The sequence below is a fragment of the Urtica dioica genome, chromosome 9, assembly GCF_054948205.1.
Source record: "Urtica dioica subsp. dioica isolate 48M chromosome 9, U.dioica_male_clone48M_v1_H2, whole genome shotgun sequence".
NCBI classification, from domain to species: Eukaryota; Viridiplantae; Streptophyta; class Magnoliopsida; order Rosales; family Urticaceae; genus Urtica; species Urtica dioica.
In genome coordinates, this window is record NC_142764.1 from 3971772 (window position 1) to 3982264 (window position 10493).

Below are 10493 nucleotides of genomic sequence, written 5' to 3' on the forward strand. Positions count from 1 at the left end.
AAATATCGATTTGCATGAACAAACTCTTCTTGGTTTGCTTAAAATAGCATATTCACAATCTAAATATCAAAGGGCTATTGATCTCAGTATGATTGTTAGGAGAATCTATGATCTGGTTATGAGGCATTGAGAGTTGGAGACTCTATAGTTCTTCCTAAGTATCTTCTGAAGATACTGAATTGACCAGTGCACTTCTAGAGACAAAATAAGAACAAACCATTTAACCTCTTATGTCTCGGAGTCATTATGTATGAATTGCATCATGCTTACCTCAATCCTGAAATGAGACATGTCATTTCATAGCTTACGTATTCTCATTTGAGAAAGTCAGAGTTCTAGATTCACTATATGATATGGACAAGACCTATTGGTGAAGTACTAAGTTATGAAGATGTCATGAACAACTTTGCGAAAATCTCATAGATATGGAATTCATGTACAAGATTGTTGAAATGCAATGTATATTACCTCATGCTTTGTTCCTTGGAATGTGAATAAATGAACTGGCTAGTGTCCAAATTGAGTCTTGACTCTTTTGGATGAAACGATGTGACTTGTTAGCTCATCGTCAATACATTGTTTCTAACTTATTCACAAGCGACAACGGAGTTGAGGAAATAACAACTAGAAGGGTAAAATGGTAATTTTGTAAATCTCATCTAGTTGATGATATTCATGAAGGGTAAACATAGATAATATTCAATGGATCCACTCATTACAATTAAGTAGAATTCTTGAGTAGAAAATATATTCATTTGAAACGAGAGATTTCAATGTCAACTCTTTAGTGGAGTCAGTTGACATTAAGCTAGAACTTGGAAAAGACTTGTGAACTTTTAAGTCCAAGTATGCTAGCTCAAGCTTTGTTCATTTGGATCCATGGGGTCACTACCACAAGTCATTAGAGTAGGATTAGTTAAACTTGAAAGCTAAGTCAAAACTAGTTCAAACATTGTACTAGACAAGTTTTACGAAAATTGTCTAAAGGGTAATTTTGTCCTTTTGGGCATAGGATGGTATGAATGTCAATAAATAAGTTTTTTGACATTGTCATATGATGACAATGAATTAGATCACACGGCCACATTATGAGAAAATTCTACATTGGCTTTTCTTATGTTGTCAAGAACAAATAAAGAAACATCTAGAAGCATGTTCTAGAAAGTCCAAACCGTTCAACCCAAGCAAGAGAAAGAGAATTATTTTGTGCATTGATGTATGAAGATACTTGCCAAAAAAAAAAAAAGGAGACAAATTTCTTCTATGAAGAAAGATGTTGGACGGTCAAGGGAGAGAAGAAAGCAAATGAGGAAACAAATCCAAGAGCCATGAAGGCATGTGTTGGATGTGCAAGGAAAAAGAGGAAACAAAGGATTTGCTCATGAATATGTGATATTCAATGGAAAAGAGGAAACTACCTTTTCAAGGCAAATCCTCCTACTATAAATGCCCCACCTCATTCACAATTCACAACATACAATTTTTAGAGATTGAGAGCTTATCTCTCTAACCTTGTAGCCGCCCTCCTCTCTCTCTAGAATCTCTTCTTATTCTTTTGTTTTGGCACCTAGGTCCTCATTATACCTAGTGTTTTGTTTTACGTCTTTGGCTCAAAGAATTGTTCTTGAGTCATAGTGTTTAAAAGTTCCCACACACTAAATCTAACCTAATCTCTAAATACTCTAGTGGTATAAACTTTCGTGGTTGCTCACAGGTTCAAGAAGACTAGTGGGAAAGGCGAGCTGAGTAGGGAGACAAGCGTTTCAACCTTCCTAAGGCTTCTCAACGTTCAAGATCCATTCAAGGTTGGTACCGAGTAAAAACTAAAAGTAGTTTTAAAATTTTAAATTATATGTTCATGCACTTTGTCTAGGTTGTGAAATCGTTTTACGTGTTTTAAAGAAATTTTTTATATTCTGCCGCTTGCTAGAAGCGATAAATCTTTTTTTAATCCTAATATATTCCAACAAATGGTATCAGAGCTATGGTCAAAGTTTAGGCATGTGCATATAATTTGAAATATGAGTTTGAAAATCGTTTTCTTAATTTTACTCGGGTAATGAATTTGCTAGAATTGTTATTTTAGATTTTTTTTAATTGATTGCTTGTGCCTTTAAATTAAAAAGCATGTTGATTTTCTAACCTATGGGATGATATTAAAACACATTAGAATCAGTTCTAAAAGTTTTTAATTTTTTCATAATCAAAATCACGTTTTGATAAGTTTGAGAAATTTTGGGTAATTTCATGACAAGTAATATAGTCTTGCTTGCTTTGCTTATTTACTCACTCGTTTTTTTAAGTTGTTATTATCTCTTATGCTATACTATTACTATGTTAATAAGACATATCTCAAAGACTTAACAACTCAATAAAACGTTATGTTACACTTAAATCTTTTGCACATAAGTCCCGGCCGAATTTCTGTCAAGATTTCCTTGAGCTTAAGAATACCTACTGTTAAAGGAACGTATCTCTTTGCTCGGAATTTGGATTTGAGTGGTTCTTGAACCAAATTAAAGGTATGTGAGTCTACTTTTCAAAACAGTTAGAATTAGCTCAATTAATATTGGAGTCGCCGTTTACTGCATTTTTACTCTGAGGTGTTCGCTGCCCGGGATTCCAGGATTTCTTGAAAATTTATTTTTGAATTCCGAATCCCGGATCCCACTCAGGGAGTTCTAGAACTCAAATGGAAAAATTTCCTTGAGCAAAAATATTTTTCTAAATATTGTAAACATAATGTGTAAGATTGAAAAGTTTTGATTTTTTGAATATTTACTTGAAATTGAATTTTTACAAAAACTAGTTTGAATTTTGAAAAACCGTTTTCACTTTCAAACTTGAAAATGTTTTGTCATCCAAATCAATTATGTTTTCAAAACTATATCTATATCACTTATGTTCAAAATCTATTTTCTCTTGAAAATTTAAGTGGGAGGTCTTTTTATAGACTAGTCGAAAAACTGCAAGAAGATGTGTAATCTCAAACTTCAAGTGTTCAAATGAGTTAGAAGTTCACATTTCCCTCATGCACTTTCCCTAGTAGAAAATATAGGAAAATGTATGAGTATATACATTGTGCCTTTATGCACTAACACTGCTCTTCCTCGAAACATGACGATCTAAGAACGCTAGGAAATGTGTTTCCAAACTTATAAGAGATGATGTGCCAACTCTAAAAACTAAGTGGGAGGGTTATACTTGTTGTTTGCAACCAACGATCCCCAACACTAATGAAAAGTGCAATTGTTGCCAGACTAAGAGTCACCCTCATGGCCCTCTCTTAAATGAGAGTACTCAACGACGCTTTGCTCTGATCATTGCTCGAAGAGCTACGTCCGAGAGTGAGACAATTAGACAAGGCCTCCCTTCGGTGGATTGTTTTTTCGTAGTTGATCTCCTGGACTAAGTGGTAGGTTACACACTTAGACTCAATCCATAGTATTCCTCCCTCGAGGCTCTACAAAAGGATGTGAGTGATCAAACTTTTTTTTTACAATGTGGCTAGTCAAATATGATGTATTGACATCTTGGCTATGCATTAATGATGAGTCATTTACTTATGAAAGGAGACTTTTTGCGGCCTTCCCTCGAAGGAGTAAAGTGTCATTTCGTTCATAACACCTTTGGATTTTTCCTGTCTTGTTCATCCAAAAAACTTAAACAAACTTAAATCCTAAAACAAAAGACTAATCATAAACTTGTTTCAACTTAAGCAACATGTCTCTCAACCTTCTCTCGAACATCCTTTCCTCAAACAAACTCGAAGGAGAAAACTACGTTGATTGAAAACATAACCTCAACATCGTCCTTACCGTTAACAAGCACAAGTGGGTACTCACCACCCTGTGTCCTCCTCAAACGAATGATGATTCGACTCAAGAGGAGAAGGACGCCTTGGCGGCCTGGTTCCACTCCGATGAGATTGCTAGGTGCTATATCTTAGCATCTATGAACAATGTGCTCCAGCAGCAACATCGTGACATTGAGACAGCCGCTGACATGCTCTATAATCTCATGGGATGTTTGGAGGGCAAAGGTGTCAGGCTAGACAGCAAGCAGTCCGACAGTTTATGAACTGTCGCATGAAGGCTGGGACTCCTATAAGAGACCATATGATGATGATCATTAGTTATCTGAATGAAATGGAAATCCTAGGATCGGAGATTGATGGGGAGACTAAAATAGATATGATCTTGGAAACTCTCCCTGAAGCTTTTGATACCTTCAAGATGAACTACTCCATGAACAACCTAGAGTAAATTGTTACCAAGCTTATGAAGGAGCTTCACACTATTGAAGGTCTCACTAAGAGAAAGAGGATGTAAAGACAAGTTTTTGCGTCACTCGTATTTGAAAATTTGGAAATAATAAACGAGCTTCCGTTGTTACAACTAAATTCTCGAGTGAATTATGCTCCAATGGATTTACAGAATTAATTTAAAATATATTAAGGTAATGAGAGATCTCGGAATAAATAAAGCAATTATCGAGTTTATCTCGATTAATAAATAAAGGAATTATCGAGTTTATCTCGATTAAAATATATTCCGGAAATTAATTTAAGAAATAAATTATCAAGAATGAGAATTATTTCTGAGAAACCATAATATATTTGAATTAATTTAGAACGAACGAGAAAATTCTTAGTTCGAATCATATGATTATAATCCGTTCGGTTATGGATTTTGTGGTGATTTTTGGCTGATTGCTTTGATTTGGATTTGGCTGAAACTTGTGAGTGTACTTTTGAATTGATTATGTTTGGAATCTTTGTTTGATCTAGCCGTGAGATTGAAACCAAGAATCTGAGAAGTCCGGGTATCTGGTTATGGGTATTGATGTTTATTTTTTTAGATTCGTTAATTTGGTCGTTAAGATTTGTCTTGTTGTGAGTTATTCTCTAGAGTCTCGGCTCGATTTAGGTGGGCTGAACAAGGCTCGGGGCAGCGGTTCGGGACGGCGAGGATGCTATCCGAGGGTTGACGGAGCTGCTGCGCGAGCGACAATGAAGCGGGGCTAGACAGCAAGGTTCATCGGCTCGGTTGGGACGAGCTGTTGGGCCAGAAGCGGCAGCGACGCTGTGGCGGCCTCTCGGGGGCTGTTCACGGCCATTGAATTTCCGCTCGGGGACTCGCAGAGTCTCTATCTAGTGTTAGCGAGTCGAAATTTCCCGAGTCTCGACTCGAGTCTAAGACGTAATTAAGTTTTTTATTTTCCTTGTTAGTTACGAAGCTTTTATTAATTTGCACGAGTGTTCCGAATTAAATACGTTATTATTATTATGTTTCATGGTCAAGTTCGTTTCGATATAAGTCGTAAAGAAAAATAAATTATTATGTTATCATTATTAAACTCGTTGATTATTCAAGTAATTACTTAATATCCTTATTTAATTATGTATTAAAAACTGAGTTCGACTATAAGCTCAACTCTTTTAAATTGGAATAGAATATCAACGAGAAACGTTTTATTTATGCAAGAAAAAAAAAGAAGGTTCGAATACAAACCGAGGATTCGATTATTTTGTAGATATTTTATTAAATCGAATCCAAAATTATTTATCATATGGTTGAACATTTAAAGAACGTTACTTATTTACGTTCTCAAATATCTATAACTTGTCAATAAAAAAGAGACAAGTAAAAAATATATATATTTTTCTAAAACATATTTGAGAAGTGTTGTTCGAGTTATTTTCGTATAACTTATGTACGTTATAGATTGTTAGTGAGAATTTCTTTATATGTTCTTTCTGTTAGTTTCGACCCTCGGGAGCCTATTCTAAGCAGTGGGCTTTGCCCAGTCAAGAGAATAGGTGGTCGAATAGTGTGGAATGTTTCTTAGCTTAGATCAGAGAAGTAATGTTAGGACCTTATTTTTAGGCACCGATTCTTTTCTGTATATATGTTCTGTCCTTATGTATTCTTTATTACTCATGTTTGGGATGCTCTGAGTAGAGCAAGTAGGAGGACGTTTTGAATACGTTCCATATGAGCTTTCTTTTTAGTAAGAGTGTGTATGTTAGTATATCGATAGATGAGATACTGAATACGCTCGATGTTCGATCTTTCTCTTCCATAGATAAGTCCAGATTGCTATAAGGATTAGCAGCGAGCAGGAAAAGCTTACGTGGACTGTATTATACGTGAAATTAAGAAGAACCATTTTCTGGAAATGAAGATTTCAGGATTCGAAGGAATCATATCCAGGTAAGTGGATTTTAGACACCTACAATTTTAGACACATATTATACGCGCATCTTTATATGCTTTCTAGTAAGCAAGAGTAAGATAAGCCAAAAGTTAAATCACTATCAAGATTAAGGGCTTTAAGCCACTAACAAATTGGGAAACGGAATTAGTCCGGCTAACAAAATTGGCTAGAGGTAACTAGGAACCTGAGCCTTTGTTACATGTTTAGTTTGCCTCCCCCAAAGAGATCCAGTCATAGTGAACTGAGTTATGAGAGACTGTGATTACGACTCATATTCAAAAGTGAGGATATTATTATAGGATCTCTGGGAGTCACATCCTGAGATCTTATAAGTCACGAGTTAATAAGCGAAAAAAATATATGTTAAGATCGAGATTGAACCCGAACTAAACAGTCTCTCATGTTAAGCTAATTAAAGAGAAGACATGGAATGGTACCGCCTCCGACATATACCTTATGTTAGCAGGTACCTGTTATCCTTCGTGGTGGTACCACATGGGATTAGGCAGGAGATTGTGCACCCTCCTGTCTGGCGCCGATAAGACGTGTCATGCGGATATCATTAAGGGATCCCGAGCAGGACATGTATTGTATGATGGGAATTGCCGGGACCTAAGCTGGCAAATTCTCAAGTAAGTAGGAGTTACCAGGACCTAAACTGGTAATTCCATAGATTATGATAAAAGTAAGTATGTTATGATGTGAATCACCGGGACCTAAGCTGGTGAGTTGTTAAGTAAGATGAATCTGTCGAGACCTAAGCCGATTAATTCTTAAGTAAGGTGGATTTATCGGGACCTAAGCCGATACTTCCGCAAGATATGATAAGATATGAAGTCTATGTTATGTATTGTTTATGTTTTATATGCATAGTGCATTAGATACGTAGATATCCACTTACTGAGTCTTTCGACTCATAGTTATTATCTTGATATTGCAGATAAAGGCAAGGATAAAGAAGATTAAGCAGTGCATCAGCAAAAGCCGGTAAGTAAGTAGGCGTGTGTATGTACGGCTGTCGACTTATGGCTAAGTCAAGGGCGAATTGGTCTATTTTGTTTTTAAAAAGACAAGTCTTTTTTTTCTGTAAAGTTTTAAATAGTATGTTATAGGAAAATCGAAAAATTCGACCGTATTTTTGAGACGTTTATGTAAATATTTTACATGTTTTTCTAGAAAATATTTTCCGGAAGCGCTTCCACCACGGTTTTTATGAATTTTATTTATGATAAGTAAGATACGAACATCTCTACCGCGGCTCGTGGGCGAGCTAAGGCTTGCGAGTCATGATAGAGGAATCAAGGAGAGGCACATGCCACTGAGCACAAAGCCTCCACCTCTGGATCTGAGAAGAGATCTCACAAGGCCGAGAAGAAGAACTGTCATGCCTACCTCAAAGGAAAGGAAAATAGTAATGTACTTATTACCGAAGCATGCTTAGTAGCTGATAATGTATCAACGTGGATTCTTGACTCCACTGCTACAAACCATATTTGTTGTTCATTGACTGGTTTCAAGAAAACCAAAAGCTTAGAAGAAGGTGACTTGTCCTTCAGATGGGGTGATAGGAGCTCGGTGTCAGCGAAGGCCGTGGGATCAGTGATGTTAGCTTTTGAAGATAGAGCTTTATATTTAAATAATGTTTATTTTGTTCCTTCCTTTGGGAAAAACTTAATATCTGTTGCTCGACTTTTTGAGCAAGATTATTGTTTAAAGTTTATTAAGAATGGAATTCGTATTTCCCTTTCGAATTCTTTTGTCACTAATGCATGTATGAAGAATGCTCTCCTTTACATTTATCCCACGCAACCTTCACTTTTAGACACTAAAATAGATAATGATCTAGTTAGGGAACCAAAGAGGATCAAACTTTCTGATTCCTCCGATCTAATAAAATCAACATATCTCTAGCACTTTAGACTTGGTCATATCAGTCTAGACAGGATTAAGAGACTTGTGAGGGATGGTACACTCCAAGCCTCTTCAGTAGGTTCATTGCCTACTTGTGAATCTTGTATAGAAGGAAAAATGACTAAGCGACCTTTCTCTGCTAAGGGTCGAAGAGCCACTGAGTTGCTGGAGCTCGTACATTCTGATGTATGTGGTCCGGTCAGTACACAGGCACGGGGAGGAACCGAACTCTAATGGAGATGGTTAGATCAATGATGAGTTACTCATCACTCATTCTTTCCTTTTGGGGATATGCCTTCGAAACAGCAACTTACATTCTGAACCAAGTGTTGTCAATGGTGCCCACAAGAAGAGTTGTAGTCTTTATTTTGAACATTTGATGTAATAAAGTCTCATGAAGACTCTTGCTTGTAATTGCCTATTCATTCATTAATAAAGTTGAAACGTTCATTCAATCTTCCTTGTCTGAAGCTTTATGATAAAACCATAGTCTTTTAGTCCATAAACAAACTTAACAACTTACGAAGAGACAAATGTAGATTTGCATGAACAAACTCTTTGTAGTTTGCTTAAAACGATATATTCGCAATCTTAGGGTCAAAGGACTATTGACCTCAGTATGATTGTTAGAAGAATCTATGATGTCTGGTTATGAGGCATTGAGAGTTAGGGACTCTATAGTTCTTCTAGGTATCTTCCGAAGGTACTGAATTGACCAGTGCACTTCTAGAGACAAGATAAGAACAAACCATTTAACCTCTTATGTCTCGAAGTCACTATGTATGAATTGCATCATGCTTACCTTAATCCTGAAATGAGACATGCCATTTCACACCTTAGTATTCTCATTTGAGAAAGTCAAAGTTCGGACTCACTATGTGATTCCGAACAAGGCCTATTGGTGAAGTACTAAGTTGTGAGTCTGTCATGAGTAACTTTGTGAAGTTCTCATAGATATGGAATTCATGTACAAGATTGCTGAAATGCAATGTATGTCACCTCATGCTTTGTTCCTTGGAGTGTGAATAAATGAACTGGCCAGTGTCCAAATTGAGTCTTGACTCTTTTGGATGAAACAATGTGACTTGTTAGCTCCTCGTCAATACATTGTTTCTAACTTATTCACAAGCGACAAAGGAGTTGAGGAAATAACAGCTAGAAGGGTAAAATGGTAATTTAGTAAATCCCGACTAGCTGATGACATTCATGAAGGGTAAACATAGATAATATTCAGTGGATCCGCTCATCATAATTAGGTCGAATTCTTGAGTAGAAAATAAATTCATTTGAACCGAGAGATTTTCAGTGTCAGCTCTTTAGTGGAGTCAGTTGGCATTAAGCTAAACTTGGAAAAGGTTTGTGAACTTTTGAGTCCAAGTGTTTAGCTAAAGCTTTGTTCATTTGGGTCCATGAGGTCACTGTCACGAATCACATCGATAGGAATAGTTAAACTGGAAGCTAAGCCAAAACAAGAACGAAAATAGTTAAAAGGGTATTTTTGTCTTTTGAGACATAAGGATGAAATGGATGTCAATAAATTTTGACAAGTTCATTTGATGACTTAATGTCACTCGGCCATAATATGATTAATTGGGCCTTGTGAATTAATTTCATTTCATAAGAATTTTATTGAAAACTCTTAATGGGCCTTTTTCATGTTCTCATGAATAAATGAAGAAGCTTCTAGAAGCTCCTTCTAGAAGTGAAATGGGCGCCCATAATACCCAAGGAAAGAGAGTTTATTTTGTGCATAAATGTATTTAGATACTTGCCAAAAGAAAAAGAGGAAACAAATTTCCCACACATGCAATGGGAAATTCGGCCAAGTGAGAAAAGGGAAAGCCAAGGAACAAAAAAGGAAACAAATCCTTGCCTCTAGGAGGCAGCCTTGGGCGCCCAACAAGGAATGGGAAATGAAGGATTTTTGCTCATGAATATGTGATATTCTATAGAAGAGGAAACTACCTTATTGAAGGTGAGACCTCTCCTATAAATAGGAGCCCCATTTCCTCACAATTCATTGATCCAAGTTTAAGAGATTTGAGAGACTCTCTCTCTAGAACTTGGCCGAAGTCCTCTTCTCTCTCTCTCTAGTTTATTTTCGGTTTTCTCTTGTCTTGGCACCTAGGTCCTCACTCGACCTAGTCTTTAGCTCTGCGACTTCGAGACTCGTTCTCAAGTCGTAGTGTTTAAAAGTGCCCACTCACTAATTCCTTCTTTTCGAGTGATTTAGTGATAGAAACTTTCGTGGTTGCTCGAGGTGCCGAGGAAAGAAAAGAGAGACGTGCTGCGAGGGGAGACGAACGTTGCCAACCTTCCAAAGGCTCATCAACGTTCAAGCATCAAAAAGGTTAGTAACTTTT